Source organism: Bombus pyrosoma, linkage group LG15 (genome assembly GCF_014825855.1).
Source record: "Bombus pyrosoma isolate SC7728 linkage group LG15, ASM1482585v1, whole genome shotgun sequence".
NCBI lineage: Eukaryota > Metazoa > Arthropoda > Insecta > Hymenoptera > Apidae > Bombus > Bombus pyrosoma.
In genome coordinates, this window is record NC_057784.1 from 3207892 (window position 1) to 3232130 (window position 24239).

Here is a 24239-nt window from a genome sequence, read left to right on the forward strand (position 1 = left end):
CGCTAATGTATCTCAAGTTTACTAAAAGAAGGAATTCCCAATGTTCGTAATTCGATGACAGAGAGCTATATTTTCTCTTCTCTTTACGTCGATGATCGAGACTTAGGCTTTTCGAGGATTCAAGAGGGAAACTGTTTGCAAGTAGGGATTTTCACCGGAGAACTGGTCTCGTTTCCGATAGGAAGGGAAGCTGCATGACAGAAACGCGAATCGCTGACTGTCGCGCGGGAACCCGCGCAATTTTTATCCCGTCGCAAAATGGGAACGCCATCGGGCATTTCGCGCACCCCGTATCAAGTACAAGGGAACCCCTGTATAGCTGGAACGAAGAGAAAAAGAGAGAGAGAGAGAGAGAGAGGAGTGGTAGGTAAAGGGAAAAGCTGAAGCCCTTTCGTCGGCTCCGAGAATCGAGAATCGAGAACTCGAGCCAAGTGCACGTACGAAAATTTTCTTCTACTCGAGCACGTTATTCTTGGTTATTGAGGAACGAGTAGGTTGTTGGAGGATCGAGATCCAACACGAAATCTGCGCTAACCTTTGGACCAATGTTTAGGAAATATTGCGCATGAGATATTGAAACGTTTGAAATCTATTTCGATAAAAGAGTTTGACCTAATAGCTGGACAGAGCGGCGTGTTGTGATCCGAAAGAGGAAAAAATGTGATTTTTGTGTTAAGTGGAGAGATAATTTCATAAATTGAACAAACAATTTTCAGTACAGTTCTACGGCGAGATAGTTGGAACGTAAAAATCAGAAATATTTTCGGGAAATATCTTTACGTATGAGCAAATTTTGAGACGCGTAGAGGTGTGTGCTCGGCTCACTAATGAATAATACTTGAATTTTCTTATAATGACAACAATTTACAATGCAAACGGGTGTACAACGTACGTTTCACAAAGGACCGAGAATTTAGGTGCAGCTTGGAGAGCAAGTAGAATAGATCATCCATAACGGAAACCCGTTTTTTTGGTAGTGCCATAGTGCGGTTTGAAACCATCCCTTGGAAAAAGGAGAGTGCACGGTTTCTTTTCTCGTTGAATATCGTTTCTCCTTACAGATGGCGAGAGAAATACAAAAACAAGTTGTTTCGTATTTAATAAAACTATATAAAAATAATTTTCAAGAAATCCACGCCTCGCGTCAATTCCTTAGTAAATATACGTCTGTAATAAATATCTTGTAACTTCTATATACGTTTCCCGACTGATTTCTAATTTTATTAACCTAATCATGGCAGCGGGGGTTCGCTACAGTATCATGAAATATCAAAATGCTTTATGCAACACGTTGCGATATATACATAAAAGTTATATATGATAAGCGTCGAAATACATTCGTATGGAACGACTTATTGTCCGGTTAAAGTAGTAAAGATAGAAATCGCATTGTCTCGCGTGTCAACGAGGATCGTCATCGGAAAAGTTCGATCTGTATTATTCTCCGTTGCGCAATTATTATTCGGCAAAGAACGTTTCCGAGAAAAGATCGATCTATTCGCACCCGAAACGCCATAATGCGTTTGTTCGCTAATTAAAGACGCAGATAAGAGAAAACTGCGCGTCACTGAACGATTTCGCGTATTTTTCTCGTTATCGGGAATTTTTCCCCGTTGAAAATGCCCGCCTCCCTTCCCCTCGCGATAAGAAACTTAGCTAGACGATTGTTCGACGTTGTCCATTTTTACTAATCATCGTATCGATACAGTCGATGGATTCAGACGAAGGACATCGTTTTCTCCAAGTTATTTTTAAGGTTTCGCCGTGTGTTTCGATTGTTTAAAAACAGCGATATCACCGTGTTATCGCGCTCTTACGAAAAGTTGCGCCAATTTTTCACGATGATGTCTGTCCGCGTGACCGCAGTCCGCATTTGTAAAGCTCGATCGACGCTTGTCGTCTTCCGCAAAAAATAACCGGCGTGTCGACTGCACCGATAACGCGGCCCTCGCAAACAAACTCGTTCAAGGCCCCGGTTCGAGAGTGCTTCGAATATTTTTTGCGATTCGCGTAACCCTGAGCGCATCAAAAGTAAATCGACGAATCGAGTACGAGCGTCCAAAGTCGGTGATTTCGTTGTACGCTGCGTCTCGTAGCTATCTAAAACCATCGAAAAGTTCTCATCGCCTGTACATTTCTAGCTAAAATTGTATACATTTTCATATTGTCTCGATATTACATTTTTGTATAAAATTATTGATTTTTATCTTGCTCGGGGAAAAAACTGTTTTTATCATGATCCTACATCAGAGTCTACTCGAATACAGTTTTGCTATGATATAATTGCTGATACTCGAGACGACTTGCAGCAATTACGTAATATAACGATTGTTCCGTTAAAAAATCTATTGATCAAAGAAATGCTACGTTGTTCGTATATCGTTTCTGATCCAATCGTATTTCGATACCATCGACGAATTTTTAAAATTCCCCATTCGGTTTCCCAAAAGGAGACAAACACGCGCAAGTGTCGTTCTAGGGGAAAAGACGCTCAATTGACGGGATAAAAGTTGTAGCGTTGCGAGTCAAGATTTTCAGCATTTGACTCGAGTCGCGTATCGCAATTCTTACCAGTACCATCCCTTTGGCGTTTTATATTTAATTAAATTGTAAATCGTAACTATGCCCTCTGCTCTCGTAATGCATTTCCACGATTTGAAAACAGATAATGAACTCCTTATAACAATAAACTCTATCGCAGGTAGATGGAATAGATAGAACACTATTACATGCCAAATAGCAGTAAGCTGTTTTTCAAGTCGTTTAAACGGAAATTGACGCGTCGATCGGCAATGGGAAATTAGTATAATTTCCATTATACCGAAACATTACGAATATCATAGATATAACATCGCTATATATCGATCAGTGGCGACTTTCGACGATTCTTCTGCACCTATTCAGGGATTTTCGCGAGAAGAGCAATGGACATTTTCAGATAAGGCAATTATTTCGATAAGGCTTATCACGAACGAACGAGCGGCCCTCCCGCGCCGTGCAACACCGCGACCAGATAAAGCTTGTTTTCAACAAGCGAAATTTTTTTCCCCTCGAATCACCGATGCTACGAACAAAAAAATACCTAATCTGTTCTACTCAAAGTACGTTTAGCGTCTGTACGACTGCTTTCGCCACTCGTCGATTATTTCGCACGGTTCTTTCCCAATCGCACGCGCGAGAAATTGAAATTCTACGGAGAAGCTGGCTAGCACGAAGAAGAGGAAGACGGCGAGTAATTCGTACGCGGGACTCATTGTACGACGAGCATTCTTAAGAACTCATCAGCGTTTTATTGTCGCGACACGAAGCGCGCACGGCGCAGTCCTCGCTGAATTTATCGCGGACGTTCGTTAATGCGACAAAGGAGAGACGGGCCCTTTCGCGGAAATCGAAGCGAGGGAAACGTTGTTGCGCGCTGCTGTTACACTCAGGATTAACCCCGCAGCTACTTCTCAGCCTTGAATTATTACATGCCGGACCAGCATGTAAATTTAGCGGACTTGGGCTAGTTGAGATAATTGAAATAATAATATACGAAGATAACATAGAAAAACGAGCGTTTGAAATAACGTCGAGCCGCGATGCAAATTCGCCGCTTTGTGTATATGCTGTAATGCTTAGAATCTTCTACTCTCAATTTGTCAGAAACGTTCGTGAAATAACTATACATACGTGAATTAGCTCTCACGTTTCTAACAGAATGAATTTTCCCTCTCTGCATTGTTCTATTCGAATGCTTGATCGCGACCAAGGATGAATCGTTCCTTTCCAATTAATCCTATAATTCAGTTGTTCGTTCTGCTGTTGTTCATTATTCTTGAAGAACAGCGTAAAAATCCGCTTCGCGCGAACGGTAACGCCACACGTGTAGTCCGGTTTCTGCTCCTTGCATCCACTGCTTTTTATATACATACATAATATATAGTCGATATAAAAAGTAAACTAGCAGTTTCAGGATTATTCCGTTGGAAATAATTTAAATACAAGCGGTTTCGTGACAATTGCGTCGCATTACGGCGTTTAATGATATTCCTAAATGTTTTCTATAACGCGCGTAATTATACGTTGTCACACGCGTCGTATACAGCATGTTCGTAGAATTATACATAAAGATTAAATCGTTAGATACAATCGGCTGTAATATAATTGAAAATGCAAATTACGTCATACGTGTAGCATTCGCGAAAATCGTGGACGTTAAGCGAAAGTTCTTTCACGGGCGCTTTCACGAGCCAGCGTAGAAGGAAAACGGTTCTAATTCGGAGAATTTTTCAATCTACGAGTCTCGGCACTAACGTATCTTCGACGCAGGAGTTATTTTTAGCTGCACAAATAAAAGCCTGTGAAATTTCGACATTTAACGACGAACTGTTGCCCAACGTGGTGAAGAGGCAGCGAAATTGTACGCAATCGCTCGGCAGGTGCGAAAGGGAACGGCGCGTTATCCGGAAAGGTCGAGGAGGAAGCCCGCGAGGACACACGATATCGCGTGGCGTGTACAACTCGATGAGTTTGCTTGGCGATTGCCCCGTTGTTGGCTTTTATTTTTCTCAATCTACGATCTCTCTGCCGGCACCATGGTGTAGTTTTCGCAAATTACTTCGATTACAATATAATTCCTATAGAAGACGGAAATGAGGGAAACTTTAACGGAATCGCTGTGCAGGAATAAAAGTGAGAAATGGCGGGGCGCGAGAATAAGCGAAGAAGGAACTGGTTGGCTCGTACAAAGCGCCAACGCATACGTAACTCGTAACTGGGAGCTCGGGTAACGTCTCATTTGCCGGCAGTTCAAGACTTTCTCATTGCGGGGTGCTTTTATTAGCGGGTTTCCGTCTCTTTTCTCCTTTCCGCGTTCCTGCTCCGCTTTGCGTTTCGTTTTCCCGGCAATGGCTCGTCCCCGACGATGCGAAAATCTTCCTTCTATCTGAGATCTGAACTTGGCCGAACGAAGGGTCCACGGACAATGCAAACTTAACGCGTTAATTATCACGCGGAACGTTAGTTTTAATCGGCGTCTCTAACCCTTTAGATGCCGATTTTTGTGACGGCTCAACCATTCATTTTCATCCCTAAATGCGTAACTTCTCTGCATACGATAAAGCATTTTTAGATTGTATCGTCACGCGTTATATAAAGTCGTGGAAAGATGATTTAATAAATTGTTTTGTCATTATTTTCTATATTTCTTCGCCTCGAAAAGATGCCTAGTTCCGTTGTAATTATAAATTTAGCTTATCTTGTAGCGCGATATAGTATGTTATATCTTAAAGCAGTTAAGTGTAATAAATAATAGGCCTTAATATTGAAGAAGGTAAAAGACAAACTACACCAGTCATTTATTTTTGGCTATTACGCCGATAGTGTGGGTAATGAATAGGTATAGCGAATAACGCTAATAGCTCATTTGTGGTTGCTACATTGCGTTGATAGCGCGAATATGTACGTTGAAATATATGTAGAAACTAATAAATATTCCTACGTATAATAAGCACTGATTAACCATTCAGAGGTCAAACTGGTCAGCTTCGTCGAGGTTAATCATGCCAGTTTTTGGAAAATATAAGATCGATCATGCGTAGGCCCGCTATCAAAATTAAAAGAAACTCGCAGAAAATAGAGTCGATTAGTTCGTCTTCCAGTCCGACACCAATGGAAAACCGCTATTAAATAATGTTACCGAGTAGCAGTGCCCAGTTTGCTTGACAGTGGTAATAATCGAATCTGAAAATTAATAAAATATAAAATATACGTCAACTCGAGAATTTCCAGATAACATTAAAGGCTGTATCGCGTACGCGCATTCAAGTTGACTTAGCGAGGTCTCGTACAGTTGAAAGAAATTCCTGCCCGTTACCGACTATTCATTACGATTTACGTAATTCGCGTAATTCGCGTTATTTATTTCGTCTACACGGCTCGAAGGGTAACGCGGAAAAATGCCATCGGAATTAATCCAATTAGCGAGCACGCCTCTGGAGATCCATCCACTCGTACAATCGCTGCTTTCTCGGCGAAACGCGACGAACGCGCGGCGACTGTACAATTTTCGCCAAGATCCGAGATCCGCTGCAAAACGTTGGTCCTCGCCGACCCACGCATCCGCCTTTAATTGAAACTTCAAAAACAATGCTCCGACGAATTTCCGTAGCCGACGCAGCCTCTGCCAAACGTTCCTCCGCGAGGAACGACCCTCCGTCTTTCGGACTCCGATAATTTCGTCTATGCCACGGCGAGCCACCCTGTGGCGCGGGATTAACGCGAAAGTGGAAGTCGGAGAGGCGGAGACGCGGCGAGAGTTGAACGTTATTAAATTGTCAAAGACGATCCCCGCGTTGCGGTGACAACGAGGCAACGGGAAGAGGAACCAGCGACGTGGTCGACGAAGAATTGGAAGGGTGAAAGCATAACACTGAGGGGAAAAAGGGAAATGAAATGGACAGAAGAGAGCGGAGATGCGACGGAGACACATAGAGCGGTTGCGAAAGATTAATAATAAATTAATTATTAATAATTAGTCCGTGTATATAAGTAACGTGGTTAACATTTGTTAAAAATGCAAGAGAGCGAGGAAACGCGAAATCAAATTGATTTAATCCCAAAATCAAATACGACAATAGTTGCGACGTACGATGGAGTTTGTTGACGAGATATTGAACTTTAAGATTGTTTCTCTATAAAAGAGAAACGTCACTTCTTACTTGCGGTCGTGTCACGTTTATCGTAGCATTTCTATACTAAATTAATTAAGTCCACGTATATATTAGTTTCATACGATTTGATAGATTTGGTGCATCTAATATATTCGTGAAAATGTTCTATAGCAGATATTCAAATACAAATACGTACGTGAAATTAAAATCGGAAGCACGGAAACAACTCTTTGCATATTACACATCGATATTAACAGGCGAAGGTAACGTTCGTAAAAATTCCCAATTTTTCCACGAGAGACACGTGGTAACGTGTTCGAAAAGTCGAGTGCTACGAGCGGACGAATATTCGCAGGATTCTGTGTAGATAAACGGAGAAAGAGAGGAAATTCCGAGACTGCGAGAGGAGGGCGGAAGCGTGCCCAGAGCGGTGCGTCTTCGGCGGCTAGTTCAATTTACCGGTATCCCCCGTCTCCTTCGGTCGGTCTTTGTCTTATCGGTTGGTTTGGAGGGCGAACCGTTCGTGCCACCGGAGGAGTTTCACGGGCGTAATAGGGAAGGGTGCCCAGGGGGGTTCTGTCCATCCTTTGTATCGTCGAGCAATCACGACCTACCCCACGAGTACGTATACGCGAACCGTAGGTATACGCGAATATATATCCTCCCTTATCCTCTCCCTTTCCGCTCTCCTGGTCTCCCTTCACGAACCGGGGCTGAACCGGGGCGAATCGGGACGAACGGGGGCGCGAGCACACCCCCGGCTGCGCTCCACTCCCGCTGCTTCCATCACCCTACCACCCACGTCATTTCGCGCTCTGTGGGGTTGCAAATGCATCCGCGATGACTGCCGTATACTCCCGGAATGACTGATGAACTGCAACAGCGTTCCTCCTGCGTTATAGGCGTGTACAGGACGTTTCAATTACGCGCCAGGCGACCCGACTCTCCTCTCTCTCTCCCCCCCTTTCTCTCTGTTTCTCTTCAACCTTTTCCCTTTTTCATATTTCGCGTCTTCCTCGGCGTTTCCTCCGTTTACGGCGACGAACGAGAGACGTCCAGATGCGCTGGCTGGCGAGCGACCGAGACGGAGACAAGAGTGGCCGATGACGAGGCCAAAGAGAAGAGACTCGGCTCTGTGAGTCGGAAGCCGCGAGCGGGGAAAAGCCGCCACTGGAATTTATTATGTCCTCCGGCCAACTGCCCCCTTGGTAGAATATGTTACAAGCACGGCAAATGAAAAAAAAAAAGGAGGGACGCGTAGAGACGCGAGCGGATAATTAGATAAAGCGAGGGAGCGCTGGCGACGATGGCGCAGGGGTCGACGTAGCCGTTCGTTCGATAGATTTTTTCGTTCCTTGGCTCCGATAGTTACGTTGTGCGCTTCACTGTAGCGAAATGTAATCGATATGGCTAGTTTATCCGGCTAATTAATCGAACGGATAGACACTTGCAGCAGAAGTTCATTTCTTTTATCCGAACTCTACCTATTTCGACGAAAGTTTAGTTAATGCTCGGTCGACACGTTCGATTCGGCGGCATTTCCACGGTTTCTATTTTCTTCGTAGAAAATGTAAAAAGCTTGTTTTCCTTTGGGTCGACTGTAGGAACGGCTAGAACACGCGTTAGATCGTTGAAAGGTATTGCAAAAGATCGCGTCGCTACGTCTATCGACAATACGTGAACGAAGAGCTTCTTCGTAAATACGCGCGTCCACTTCCCACCGAACTCGTTAACTGAACTTTCGCCGGTTTATTTCATTTGTGTGAAACCTCCTACCGTGTAAGCGAGGAATAATAGACGACGAGGAAAATTAGCGAGCTGCCGTTGTACGAACTTCGATCGTATAAACCGTCGTAGTTCCTCGATAAATTCAGATTCTCGGATAGAATTCTTCGGCGTTTCGTCGATTACGTTTAGGATATAACGTTCTAAGAGACGTTACCTGTTTCAGTTGCCATCGAAGGGGAGAGAAGAATTGGCGAAACACCGACAGGAAGGACGATCCGCGTAATTAACGACACCTATGCCAGTGAATTTTAAGGTGGCGTCTATCTAGATGAGCGTGGCAATAACGACCAACGAGCTCTCGTTTCCACCCTTATCCGGAATCTAGATTATTTTTCATTAAGTCGGGTCGCGGTGTACACCGACGCATCGAACCGGCTCCTGCAAAATTCCAACCGATTCTCAGGCTTGCCAAGGATCGACTTAAACTGAAGGTTTGTTAAAAACTCTCCGCGCAACGGTTTCGCACACCTGCCTTCGGCTCGACCTCGAACGAGGTGGAATTATCATCAAGTAGGTTTACCGATGGTTAATTCGACGAGCATACTCACGCTCGTAAGTGGCGTAACGATCTCGCAATCCGTGGAATCTACAATTTTCGAAGAAGTTGGAAGAACTTGTCAGCGACGGTTGGAAAACCAGCGGAACTCGAATTCACGGTGCGTGATATAAAGCAACTGTAAAGCAACCACGAAGATGTAAAAAGATGTATCGGATTGTACGTATGGGCGCGATATGGGAAAACGGGGCACAAGCAGTTTCGTTCGAGTTAGGACTTTTCGAAGAGGACCTGGAGAAGTCGAATTCACGGAGCGTGATCGGGATGAAGCAGAAATCTATCAAATAGACGGTGCGACATCGGAAAACGAGGCGAAACCAGTTTGGTCGGTTCGAATGACCGGGTTGGTTCGAGCAGAGCTGAACCACCGAGAGCGGCAGAAGCGGTAAGGGGATCACCGGAGGGAGAAAAAGAAAGGAGCGGCGTGGCGCGGCGTGAGGGCTTCGAATAGGCAGAAGGTACTGACCTACCGTCAAGCTCGATGCCATGCCATGCCTCGCCGTACTAATACCCTCCCCTGTAATTTGTTGGAGAGAGCATGCGTTTCGTTCTTTTCAGATAATTATTATAAATCTGTTCTTCTCGGAGGAACGGCAGACCCTGTTTCCCGTCCAGGAAGCAGGACGTCACAGCCTATCATTGCTCCGATCAGCTAGCAGCAGCTTCGATATAAAAGGAACGAGGAGATGCCTCGAATCGAGAACTGGCCGCGAGCGCCACGAACGAAACTTTCCTCTACGTCTTCGATCGACTCGATGTTACGAGTAAAGACACCAAAATTTCCGGTGACGGTGTTGCATGTTGTTTGCGAAGGAACGCGGTCTAAGACGGAGATGGGGACGCGTGTACGTGCGTGGAAACGGGTTTGAAATCATTGAGAACGGCGGCCGGTCGACGGCCGACAAAAAGTTGGAGCTCACGCACGGCTGCTGTTCGCGTCGCTCGTGATGAGAAGACAGCCGATGGAAATAAACGAGAAGAGGGCCGGCCCAAGGGGAACACGGATAGGATAAGGGGAATAGAGAAGACGCAAGGAGGACAGAGAGAGAGAGAGAGAGAGAGAGAGAAAGCAGGAGAGCGACGATCTTACGCGACCGCGTGAAAAATTTTGTCCACGCGAGGCTCGCGACGTGCCGCGTGAGAACACCTATTTTCTACGTGCAGTCGCTTCTCACGGTAACGCGAATTTTTCGTACTTTGCTCCAATCCGAATAGCGTATTTTTCTTCGAAATATTTCCATCGAATTTCTTTCCAACCACGCTGAAGATCCACGAAAGAGTTCTCAACGCGTTTCGCTAGAAACGCGGCTGTTTTAATATTTGTTTCGACGCAGTAAGACCGTAAGGAGCTATCAATGATCCGCGTGACTTTTGTTCGCAGGGAGAGTTTATTGCCGAATAGCTAAATGTACACGTCGAAGACAGAAAGAAATTGAAAAAAGCATCGCACAAGTCTCGCAGTACGTGTACGTTGCCAAGTGACTGTGCGTTTAAAGCTCGGTTTTCCAGCCTGTGGCTCATAAATCCGACAGGGGTTGCAGAGTTTCCTGGAGAATCGCCATCGCGAGTTTAGTCGAATGTCTTTGGCGCTTATTTATTTCGGTATGGCTGAATTCTCGCGTTACACTAAAACTATTTTTTCACCTAGAGGAAGAGTCGCCAGACGAAACGTTAATTTATACGTAAGAATTACGAGTCTTTCACCTACCAATTATCAAATTGGCAGAGTCCTAGAAACCTGAGTTTCCATCTACAGACTCGAACGTTGTATCGCCTATGTATATATTTGCGTTGTTCTACGCACAGTTCGACATTCGTGTTTTTGGTTTCTAGAGAGATTGCGGATTATTCGACTGCTTTAAAAGGGGTTGCGATTCAAACAGAATTGAGACACGTGACGAGTGTTAAATTTCGTCGGATCATCAAATTCCTGCGATCTAAAAGAAAGAGCCGAAAGTCTCGATCGAACAATAGTCATCGAGCGATACTTTTGCTCCGATAATTTGCATTATTCTTCGCGCAATTCGACAATCATGATCTTTCTTCGTAAAGGGGTTGCAGATCGTTCGACTACTCTGAAAGGGGGCGGGCGTCTGCGACTCAAAGACGATCGAGACACGCGACTTTTGGGTATTAAGTCTCTTGGAACGATCGAATCGCTGGAATCGAAACGGACGAAAGGGCCGCGTAGCTTCGATCGACGTCGTTGAACGATACTTTTACTCGCTTTCGTAGAGTGGTTGCGCGGCGACCCTGGGTTGTGGAGGCATGAATCGGCGCCGCGGCTACTCGATGATTCGGTTTACGTTCTCCAGCGAGTGGCACGCGATCGTTGAAAAGTTTGGTGCGCTCGATCGGTGGAAAGGTGCTGGAGTCTGATTCATTTTGAGAAAAAGGACAAGAACGAAGGGGAAGAGAGAAACTTTAACTTTGTCCGTGTCGTGAGAAACACGACGTCGTCCATTAATGGCGGTATTATAAACCGCTTCTCGCGTGCATCGGTAAAGAGGTTGAGAGCCAAGGAGGGGAACACGACACCACAAGAGAGGGGAGGCGGGTGCCCGATCAGCGGAGATGCATGCGAAAAAAGGTGAAATTACGTAAACATCTTGCAAACGACGATTACCACACGCCGGGACTAGCTCGGTGTTCACCTCTGTTCCAAGCGCCTGAAAGAAACCGCTATAGCCTCAGTCGCATCTCTATACATCTGGTCGTTCGATCGGGAACATTCGAAATTTTTCATATTTTTCGCAATTTACTCGTAGTAGAATTTTAATCGTAAGATCGGGAGACGCGAGCGTATTGTAATGGCAAAGATTGTATTAATTATCCAACAATAAGACGAGGAGATAAGAAAGTTTGAAAGATAAGCAGTAGAAAAAGCAGGACAATTTTAGAAAAAAGAAAATGTTATAATGGAAGAGGAGAAAAAGAATTACGTATTAATATAGCTAATATATGCCTATGTATGGTACAATATACCTAATAAGTATGTGCATGTTACGTAGTTGTTGTTAATGTAACGTAGTTATTATGCACAAGTATGAATTTTTAACTTTCTTCAGTCCGGCACTGTACACGGATATGTATATGAGCCTCTAAGAAGCCAATCTAATCGACGCTACTTCTCGCAAGTCCCTCGATTACGTTATTTGGATGTGCGATTAGTATTGAATTCATCGAGGAAACAAGTTACTCTCATAAATTCCTTTATTCCGAGAAAATGCAATTAACGTAGATTCAAAGGAAATTTAAAAAAAAAATTAGAACATTCAACGTACGTTACTTTTCACTTTACAGCTACGGTTAATCAATGGCTTCCAAGCTGACCTCGTATGCTAATGTATTTAATTAATGTCTCTCCTTTTTGCTTTAACTACATATAATCATATTATTTGTAACAAGCTTCGATGTGACGTTTCTTTAATTTCTCTGTTCCTTCGCCGAAGATCAGCGTGATGTCGGTTTTCAAAATCGACGGTCGACCTTGGAAACCCGACGCCCCCAAAATTCGTCCGTTCGCTGACTCGATTTTCCTCGAGCTCGATTCCGCTCGATTCCGCTTCATTCGTAGATCCGAGCTGTTCCAAAGAGAATGGATCGAGACGATGGCAAAGACGGATCGGATACCGCGGAAATTGGACCAATCGTTGCGAAAACGACGCTGATACACCGAGGTCGGCAGAGTAGTTTGCATGCAATAAATATTAATGCTGCGTGCTCGGCGCGTAAATATTTGCGATCGACGAGCGCGTCGCGTTGGAACGACGATAATTGGTCTAATGAATGCATCGATCGATCCACTCGCTCGGCCATCGTTTCGTCGTGAAATTTAAGTCGAAGGAGGATCCAAGGGGCGGAACAAGAAGACACGAAACACGTCTCGGACATTCGTCGTCATTTGACTACGAGGTACGCATATTTATCGGCAAGGAAGTTACTTCGACCATGATTATTCACTTTTCAAAACTGCATCGTAGTATCAACGTTGATCAAATATAAATAGATCGCCGTGTAGCGGCGTCGCTACGAAATCACGTTGATCTCGTCAAGAACAAAATTGATTATTATAAACGGCGAAATCAAAATTCCACGAAATGTGACGGCTACCGTCCACATAGCACGATATTAAGGTTCTTTTCTTTTCTTTTTTTAATTGAATTTGAAACGCGAATCGCTTATTGGCGACACCGTTTGCGCTTCTGAACGCGGTAAATTAAATAAATCATTATTTTGTATTTTTCATTTTACCATCATTCCACTAGACTAGAATAATTATAGTTTTAGATTTATGCGGCGCTTCTTTTCCGCAAACACGCGTATTTGTTTGGATAGAGTCGGATACGAAAGTTTGTAGAAACACGTATAGTTTTCATCGTTTATAATTCGTTTGCTTGATTCGTCACTTGACGTGTATGCGGTATCGATGATAATATTCTGCTTATGTAACTTTGTTATCTTTTTGCGTTTGGAGGGAACGATTTATGAAAATGTACGCGTTACGCGTTAAGGGCCAGTTAATCGGAAAACGGCAGCGTGATCTAGGAATCGTTGAATGTGTTGTCGTGTGGCCATTTTGAGTCGGCCATTCGGTTCGAATCCGAAATTCGTACGGGTCTTTTTAGGACCATGGACGGTTTAGAAAGGGGGACTGGTGTTGGCTGTTGGCGATTGGTCGCCTAAATCTACGGCCATGTTTAGTCGCCCGGGCCCCTCCTGTTTAGAAGGGCCTGACGTCATCTACGCCAGCTATTCGAAGGCCAGGCGTCGCGAAGCGTCGTGAATGACGCGTCTCCTCGTAGATTGATTTTCACAGCAAAAACGTTAATTAATCCGTATCGTTCCCGTCGCTCGAGAAAAATACGCAACGATTGCGTAGCAATTGCTGTCTAACTGCCACATTAAAAAAAAAAAAAAAGCAATTATCGTGTAGTGTACACGAAGAAATGATGTTTACCACGACGATAAAGATCTATTTTCTGGTAAAAATATCTTTCGTGTGGTGGGAGGGAAACAAAAACACAGAAGACTCGTTTTCTGCAAAATACCGGCAGAAATCTATGAAAAATGCGATCTCGCTACTTTTTACGAAGCATGATTTTCAAGGGCCGAAAACAATTAGGACATCGATCTCGATAAGCATTTAAACAGACAATTATCCATCATATTGATAAAATCAATATTTAATGGGACCATATTTAACACTTATTAACGCTTAACACGCTCGCCATCATAATGGAATGGGGCAAAATGTCTATCACATTCAGTGTCCGTCGTGTTTTACTTCCTCTACTTTCCTATAATTCTGTTATAGGCGGTAACAGTAGGGGATTTGTTCTTTTTTCCTTTTTAAAGCATGTTCCATATTCATTTGTTTTTTCAATTTCAAATGCTCATTCATATCGTACGCTGATTTTTTACTAGATATGTTTGCCATAAAATCTTTTGTAACCTCCACATATATTTTTAGATTGCTCTCAGACTAGATAAATACAGCGCTAATTTCAGAATGATTCATGTAACGAATACCTTTATTACAAATGATTCAATGTTTAAATACTCTGTCGAGCCATTGTACAGCGGCGTGCACAAGTTCCCGGCCGCATACATATTCCCCTTTATATTTACCATTTGACTATTTTTACTTTTTACCATTTGCCGTTTCTTAGCGTATCGAGTAACGTTGTACGACTGTACGATAGCGTTTCTTTTGCTCGACAGAATCTTCCGCCTGACGTTCTTTCGGACGTAGCCATTCGAATACAACCATAGCTAAAATTTGTTTCTGACGGGGGAAAATTTCACACGCCATTGTACCGTCGCGTCTCCGCGTACGAATCCCAGAATCGTTAGAACGGCGACAAAACGCGTCCATCGCGCCACGCGATGCCGATCGTTTACCGTACGAGAGGAATTCAGGATCCGCTATCGGATAACAGAGATCGAGACGAGTTTCGAGACTTTGATCCCGATAGCCCTGAAGTAAGTCTCGCGAACGGTTTTTCTTTTCTTCTCTTTTTTTTTACGCACCGCTACCGAGCCGGGCGGGAGTGGCTCTGCGAACGCGCCTTAAGGTCGTGCCATTCCACCACGTTCCGCGTGCCCAACCTGGACGCGGTGGAAGCCGTGGTTCGACGAAACGCGTAAATTCGCCAGATAATCCGTGGAATGGTTTTACGCGAGTGGTTTCGAGGGAAAGGCGTACTCACCGGTGAAGCTTGGGACGCGAGATCGGTACGAAACGCCGCGTGGTTTGGTAAGATTCGCTACCCAGAAACCTACTTAATCCGTGCAACTGCCATCTACTGTGCTGTCGAACGACCTTCGACATCGCGGAAGTCCGTCTAATCGGCAGATCGTGTTTGCTCGTCGAGATGATCAGATACATATTGACGGACGAAAAAACCAGAAGTTTAAATATAGATCGTATCTAGAATAAATAAAATAAGATTGTACAAACTGGATGGTGTTCGACGAGACAGAAAGTATAGCAGTATGCACAGCGGTTGAAAATTCGTAGGACCAGTAGTCGCTTATCTTCGATGAAACTTCGATATTTGGCGTAGATCGTTTAGAATTTTAGATTTCAAATGACACGGTTTTTCACGACGCAGCTCATCCGTAGTTCGCTGCAACGCGTCGAGAGAAACGTAACGACCGCCGTAAGATTTCCGAGCGAGCATGTACACCTGCAAAACAGGTGACTGTGAGCAACGTGGTGAAAAATATCTAGTAGCGAAATTACACAATGGGCATAGAGAAATAAAGCGCTTGCGAACTTTTAACTTTCTTTTGTCCGCTACCGTAATTATCGAATCTGGCTGTACGTTCTGTGTTCCGTATTTTTTCTATCTGTATCTAATCGCTGCGCGATATCAGCGCGATGTCATCATCGATTTGACGTTCGATAGCACGACGATTTCCGCGCTCCACGAAACTATTGTCCGGCGATCTTGGAAAATACGCGCCTTTATCGTTGTCGGACTGAAAAAAAAAAAAAAATGAGACGGACGAGCAAATTAATAGAGCGGGCAGCGATCGATCGATGAAGCAAGCGAGAACGAGATTCGAACTTTGACCGTAATACATGCAAAGAGCAATTATTCCGAGTGGTGACTCGCCGGTGGGTAAGAAATTGTGCAGCTTACTTTCAAACGTGGCCGGTGGCTTCAAGGTTCTTAAAACCATTGGTAATGCATTCCAATCGGTTGCTCGAAAGATAGAGAGAGGTTCAGAGAGACGGATTTAGCATTAGAATCTACAAGGACAGCGCGCGGATAGTTGGTCGCCGCGCTGAATCCAGAGAAACGACGTACCGCCGAGAGAAATACCTTCGCGAGACAAATAAGATTTTATAAAAAGATACCACACGCTGCCTAGAGATACGTAGTACGTCTATGCGCGACCGTCTCGTTAGAATTCAACGCGAGCGTTCCCGTAATACGATGAATAATTCCTGTACAGGCGGAAATTAATTTCGTGTGTGTGTTTTTTTTTTTTCCTGCGTTTTCCTCCTCTTAAACTCGCGCCGGCAGTTCCAATTAGAAACGGTAACGCATAATCGATAGGTTTTTGTCGATTCGTTGATGGTAGCGAGGGGGAAAGTACAGCGAGATCGTAAATTGAATGGAAACCTCTCGCGCAAGGTTCTGTATTTACGATCCAAGTTGAATTAACAACAAGGTATGCGCCAGCTCGCCGATATTTCGTCAGAAAGCACGAACTGTTTGAAACTTGTCGAACTTGGAAACCGCTTTTTCCCAAAAATGTGCTAAATACACTTTAATCTCTTATTCTTCTTTTTCTTTTTTTTTTTCTTTTCGGAGGAATCCATTAATCGTTCTACTCTCTGTAACCGCGGCTACGATATCCGTATCATTCGAGTTTGGGACCTTTGATCGCGAGGAGTCTCCAACTATCGTACGATAGGATCGCGCAGTGGCTACGAAACGCGTTGGCACGTACAATTGTTCGGTCTTCAATTCAGCCGTTTTGTCAGCTTCTATCGTATATTCCATTTTCACAGCGTGAAATTTTTGTAGCCGCATAAAGCTACGACTAAATGATTATACTTCAATCGTTGTAGCTTGTATTTGGATCTAATTAACTAGTACGTCAACGCAGTACATAAGCATACAATAACGCGCCAATACTTGTTACAATCACCGTGTATATGCATCGTTGTTAAACGATGAAAAACTTGGAGTCGCAATTTAAGATCGGTACGCGCGTTCGAACGAATGCAAAGAACAATCGAGCGAACGTGGACATTGTTGGACGCGTTATTCTTCGCGTTTCACTTGCGGTCGGTTTATTGTCCCGTTTCGCGGGCGTAGAGAACAAAAATACGATTAAAATAGAATGATCGGCGGAGATGGAGGAAGGGCGGTGATTTGGTGGAGATTCGAGGCGAGACGGCAAACGTTTGTCCACTCGTATCGCGAATAGTTGGTAAATCGAACGCCTGGCAGGTGCAAAGACTACTCGCGTCCATACCCAGTTTGTATGCGCACGCCAGCGTGTAACGATCTACGACGTCGTACCGGTCGCATTATTCGAGGCTTGTTATTCGCGACGATCGTATTCTAAGCACAGACGATGCTCGCCTAATTCGTGCCGCAAAACAGTCGATCGCGATTACGATTCATTATCCGCGACCGGTATTGTCTGCCAGGGGACGTAATGGCAGACCTTTGTTCTTACTACTTATTGTGAAATTGTAACCAGCCATCGACGATGCACTGGGTAGAACAAAAAGGTGCAACGATCGAGGTTGTTCGAACGCGATGTCGTAGATTCGACGATGGCTCGTTTTGCTTTCTCGCTCTCGGATCCTCGATGGCGCGCACGGTCGTCCAACGACCGTTTCGTATCGTCGATCTGAAACCGAAGGAGAATGTTTTCTCTTTGTCATTCTCTGTCTACCAGCGTTGAACGCGTGCTCTGCGACCAGCGGTGGCATCTGAGACACGTCGAATCGCTTCGAATATAGGTATAGGTATATATACGCGACGAAAAGTTTGAATCGTTCGCAACTTGAATGGAAATTTAAGTCTTAATCGCAGATCGCCGTTGGCTCGGACAAACACATCGAGATAAGTTTCTATTTCATTGGCACAATCTGGTGAGAAATTCTAACAGGTCCATTCTATTTCCTTTTCTATAAACAAGTAAAGAATTTTAACAAACAAGTACGCATCTGTGTTAGATTAATCTTTCGAGTGAAATGATTTAACAGACTAAAGTACTATCCAGTAAACTGAGTATTTGTAGTCGAGGGTTAAAAGTCTGAAAGTCTCGACGGGTCTCTAGAGCCTCGAGAGTCTCGATCGTCGCGAAATAAACGTATTTACGATAACTCGCAATTTCCGAACTTCCTTTAATATATTACGTCAACGATACCGTTTGAACAGAAGTAATCAAAGAGCTCGTAATATATCGAACACTCTCGTCGAATCTCTTAAGAGTTTCAAGACGTTTTAGACTTTGAACGCGATCAAGACTTTTTAGACCTTAAAGAAGCAAGATCCATCGGGACTCGCGACTTGCCAAGAATTTCGAGAGTTTTGATCTTCGAGTCATGTTGCGAGTGATCCGAACCTGTCGCCACCTATACACAACGCAGATCCCAAGTATCTCAGATCCCACCGATAGCTAACGACTCTTCTCTCGTGTCGTCTTGTTTCCTCTCAGTCGGTCTGGTCTCGGTGCGACGTTTCGCCCGATCGAATAAAATAAGCGAAAAACGAGGCCTTCGAACATGGAGTGTGCGTGGCGGCGAACGCGATCCGTGTCTACCAGCTAGAGCTACCAGTGTCCGCTTGGAAGACGAGATCGTCCGCGTGGCTGCGGTTTTCGGCCATTTCTATCGGCCATTTTTATCGGCCATTTTTATCCGCTATTTTTATCAAACGTTTTTACCGGTCAGCCAGAGACGCGGTGATCGATGAGCGCGATCGGTCTTCTTACGCCGCGAACCGATCGGTCGGCGAAACGTTACCAAAGTTATCGAGGCGAGAAAATCCTCGATCTCGTTAGCTCGAGACAATTAGCCCAGTCTCGCCGACTCGATCTTGCGTGCTTATTCGACGCGCAATATCGTATCGAGGTTTAGAAAAGAAAAGAAAAGAAAAAAAAAAAATGGAATAGAAAAAAAGCGGAAGATATCGGGCAGTGGGCTAGGAAATGCGTCGAACCGCTTTCGATTCGTGGAAAAAGAAACTCGTCCCATCGAAGCGATGGAAGAGCGTCTGATCGATGCTCGATCTTGAATCAGTAGTTGGCACACCTTTACGATTCTCGGACAACACGACTTCACGTCGTGAAAAACCGTAGTCTTTACCGACCCGTTCCGCCTTCGCGTACTCTTCCTCTTACATAATCTTAGTATACTTAATCTAATCTTTGGTATACTTAATCAATTGATTAATTAAAGAGAAAAAAGAAAAAATAAACAGGCTACATTTCATCGTAAGTACATAGTTGTATACGTACATATATGTATGTATACATTATATATATACACATGCATATATATATATATATATATATATATAGGTAGGGATAATTGATTAAAGTCGGAGTAAGAAAGAAAGTCAAAGTCGCACGAGAACGAAAAGCCAGGTCGTATATATGTTGCATGGGATCTGGATTGGTCGGCACGCATCGAACGTCGATTCTCGAGAAGCGATCGTGATTGGTTTCTGGCAGTGGACAGCGATCGAACGGCAAGTAGTGCGGGAAGCGCAGTCGGTTTCTAAACCGGTCGTCGTAAAAACCTGGTCTGGCCTTCGGGGCGGCCATTTTAGAACGTTCTAACATTTGACGGTCGCGAAGGCCTCGTTGGGCCGCCCAATAAGCGGCCGTTAATCTATTATTCATTACGAACCGAGGAGAGATACCTCGAGCGACATGCAAATCGTGCGGCTGCCTCGAACCCGCGTTCACGTTAACTGCAACTCACATCGCGTCCGACACGCAACAGTCCGAGGTTCGATTCGCTTCGGGAAATCGGCACGGATGATATACCGTCGGTCAGAATTCGATCTTTTCGCGATCATTCTTCCTGTTTCCGTAATCGAAGATTAAGAGGATTCTGCACTTCTCGTAATTTTCCATTTTGTAACGCATTTTGCTCGCGTCACTGCACAACTATCAAATCGCGACGAGTCGCGATCGTAACGCGCGAAACGTCCGTGCAAGAGAGCAATTATTTGATGCTAAATCGACAATTTTTTGATGCTAATGTTTAACAATCGAAAAGGGAGAACGCGCGCGTTCGCTGTTGCAACGATGCGTGGAATGCGATCATTGTAATAGAATCGATAATTTGTCGATCGTTCATCTTTACGATGTCTAAGCGAAGCATAAACTTCGTTTCGTAGACCACAGCTACGGTTAAATTCATCGAATGTCGCTCCCTTTCTAGTGGACTAAAGCACCGAAGCTTAATCTTTCCACCGAAGCTATTTTGCGACATTCCCTGTTTGCCAGTTCCCCTTTACTTTTCGATTATAAGACGGCGAATAGGTTCCTTTATCCTCTGTTCTTTTACTTTTTCCTTTCTTTTCTTTACGCCCAGACTTTGTCGTATCGAGTAGCGAGAGAGAAATAGTTTGGACGCGGATCCGCATTTATCTTGTCGATAACCGCGTTTGGTAAAACTTGAATAACAACGACGCGAAGGATGTCGTCGTAACGAAGCGAACGGACGTCGCCGCGATATTCCATTTTCGCCAACGACTACGCTGATCGAGTGCGAAACATAAAACTCCGTCGTATAACAGAGTTGTTGATAATTAAAACGAAAGGCTTCGGAGTACCTGGTGTTGCGCGTGTTTTTCTGGGAAATCGAACCGACGCGGCGTAAAAGAGCCGCACAAAGAACGTTCCGTATCAACGTTTTCATTCGAGACGGTATTGAAGAAGCACGCGGAAGCGAGCGAGCCGTCTTTCGAGTTGTCGCAATTGAATCAAACGACGCTCTCGAGGTACTCTCGAGTCGTACGAGGAGTATGCTTTGATACTTTGGCAACATGCGTAAACGGAACTTGACGCCTGGCCGAGATGAAAAAGGTGGATCGCGTCGTCCTAAGGGTATACGGGTCTTTTAAAGTCGGCGAACGTTCGCCCCGATGAATTCCAGGATTTTCATCGATGGTAGAATCTGTTTCTGATTTCGATATTCAAATTCCGATTGCCACGCTTAACCTTGGTCTTACAGCGAGACGCAAAAAGCGACGCATCGTACTATAGAAAGCACTCTTAACCTGGTCTCGTTCCTTCCTCGCATTCATATTTCTTCGGATATCTTCTTTTCTTGCAATAATTTATTCAGATAAAATAGGAAACGCTCGAGAGATAGTAAACTTGTATTTTATCATACCAACGATATCGAAAAGCTATGCGAGTTTTAACAACGTCCATTGCAACGCAACGTTCAGTTCGAGTTAGATTCGAGGAGAGTAGCCAGGTTAATTGACCGTGACCATGGAGATTCCACGATTTTCAGGCAAATTTGATTACCAAAAGGTTATCGAATCGGAGACACTGGACCCTCTCTCCCTGAGATTATCAAATAAAGAAGGCGATAAGCAATTTTTTTTTTTTCTTTAACAAACCTTAGAATTTTTGAGTAATTGCGCGTGTGTTAAAACGAAAGAAGTGGATAATCGCTGTTTGAAGATGGACGTTCGAAGATATCTTGTAAATTGTTCTTTTTTTTTTTTTATCATTTTTCAACCCCAACAGCAGAGACTGGACTTCAGCTGGGTGGAAGAGCAGATCGTGCGTTCTTAGGGGCTTAACGAGTTCGAGGAATGACCCTGCTCGCGTCACTTGCAACGAAACGAACGGAAACAGTATTTCGCAATTACGTATACGACGTGCGTTTACCCTGCTCGTATCCTTGCGCGCCCTTATTCCTGCCGGTACGCCGTTTTTTAATCGAGATGCCACTTAACGAGCAAAAACCGAGTTTAACGCGCGATGATCGTCACGCATCGTCTTCCTTGCGTCTGGTGCGTTTCGAAAAATCTGTTGTTAGAAAAATTACCATCTAAGAAAGAGAGATAAGAGGAGGGAAGAAATAGAGGAAAGAGGAAGACTCGGACGGACGTCGGTTAGGCCACGATTATCCGCAGCTATCCGGAGATCCGAGTGCGTGTCGAACAAATCCGACGATGAGGGGTTCGATCGTTTAATTAGGGCTCTCTTTAGAGAGAACTGGGAAGAAATTAATTTAGACGAGTCGCTCTGGTGCGCTCTCGCCGACTCGATCCAAGGATAGAGAACACAGGGATGATAATAACCGAGAGCATCGATTCATAGGCGAGTAGCAGCGTTTTAGCCTAATGGGCATCCTGGTCGGCGGATCGTTTCGACATACGAGTGATTTGCAACGGCGGGATAATAATATACACGAAACCGGTTTTGTTTTCGATTACGTCGCGCCGATATCGGGCGCAAGGATTCGAACGATCGATAAGTACACGGTGGCGGAAGGGAAGGATAAGAGAAGAGAAGAGACGAAGAAGCAGAGGAGGAAACAGGGTGGACCGCGGGAGAGGGGAGGAAGGGAGAAGGATCTACCGTGAAAAACGATCGACAGAAGGGGAAACCTTAGGGCCCGGTTTTTACTTCGACCAACCGGTCGTTGTTGGAAGGTTTTTCGTGGAATCGCGATAAACGGCACCGGCTGAAATATCCGATTTAATTGCATCTGAGATTGCAAGAGGAGACAAAGATCGGCACCGTCGCTCCCGTTTAATTGCCTTCACCGTATTCCTCGCAGCGGCCAACCCATTTCTACGAGCGGACAGCGAAAACGAGAGCATTCCGGCCGATACACTCGTGAACGATCCTGTCCGTGCCAGCACCCAAACGTTCTCGCCTTCTCGCCACCTGCGCACCGTGGCCAGATTTAATAAACGACCATTTTTTCGGGATTTTTTTCGTATTATTTTAATCTTCTTCTACCGCAAATACAGGACGAGCCTCGTAACGGGAACACTTGGAATAAATAGGAAATTATTTGCCATAGGAAGGACCGTTTGAAAGAAAAGTTACAGTTGTTATAATATGCGTGGGAAACGATTTGAAGCGATTCCTAAACCACCGATATCTTTACCTTGTGCACGTGTATTGAGAAAATTAGCCATTGCAGTGCGTTCAGCCGGTGTATCCAGCTGCGTATGCGATTTACATATTTACCGTACGCATTGAGGCAAGGACGTTCCGCAACGAGTCCCAGGCAAACCCAAATTCGATACATCTCGAGAGTGTTTCCGACTGACCCTGACTTACGCGCACATGCACACGTCGTGTAATGGACTTTTCGATCTAAGGAGGTTGACCAACATTCAAATTTTGAAATTCATGCAGAATAAAGAGAGCGTTTCTTTTTCTCGCAGTTACGTTTTATACGATGTCGGACATCGCATCGATCGAATACGCATTCGACGTATCGCCAACATACTCATTTGCGATGTCGCGAAACGTATACCACGAGGAGACAGGAAATTTTCGCGAAACACGAGAGAGATGGCTTTCTTCTCAAACGTATTCCTCGAACGTAAAGCGATCCTGACGAAAAGGAATCGCCACTGCGGATGCGAATCGCAACACGGATCTGTAATAAACGGACGTGATCCTGGCCGATTCGAATCCTCCGGGAGGAATCCGACGAGAAGGTCGTTGCAGAGAACCCGTTAAAATTTCACGAGCATCTCTCACGACAGAGAGTCGTAAAAAAAAATTGAAACCATCGATCTCGCAGCCATCGCGTTTTCTTCTTCGTCCTTCTTCTCGCCGCAACTCACGTTCGACGTTTCGTCGAAATTCTCGAATCGCTCGTCTTCCTCGCCATTGGCACGCCTCGAACTAACATATACGTTCAAGTTTCCAGGTTTTCAGACAGCAATTCGCTAGAAAATTCGAGACGCTATCCACAATATTTTTCGGCCACCATATTTTAAGAATTTATTCGATAAAATTCCTTGCTAGCCATACGTATCCTGACGACCAAAAACATTTTGTCATTACGTTTGGTCAATCGATGGTAACGATGTATGAATTTTGCCAAAGCAGGTGCCATAGCGTGGAGAAATTATAAGAAATGCGTTAAATATATTTCGAATGAATCTCTCAGATCTAAAATCGGCAGATATATACGGCCGATAGATATCGATTTTTAACGTCTCTGTGTAACGTTGAAACATCAAAACGATATTGACGCGCGA

General features: G+C 44.5%; 1 protein-coding gene across 1 annotated transcript in view; it reads left to right on the forward strand.

Moving 5' to 3' along the window:
* Window positions 1-15128: 15128 nt before the first annotated feature.
* Window positions 15129-24239, forward strand: part of LOC122575706 (mushroom body large-type Kenyon cell-specific protein 1) — a 130452-nt gene continuing 121341 nt past the window's right edge. The window contains exon 1 of the mRNA XM_043745029.1: window positions 15129-15256. The gene's annotated coding sequence lies outside the window, so the exon portion shown is untranslated. The remainder of the gene's footprint in view (window positions 15257-24239) is intronic.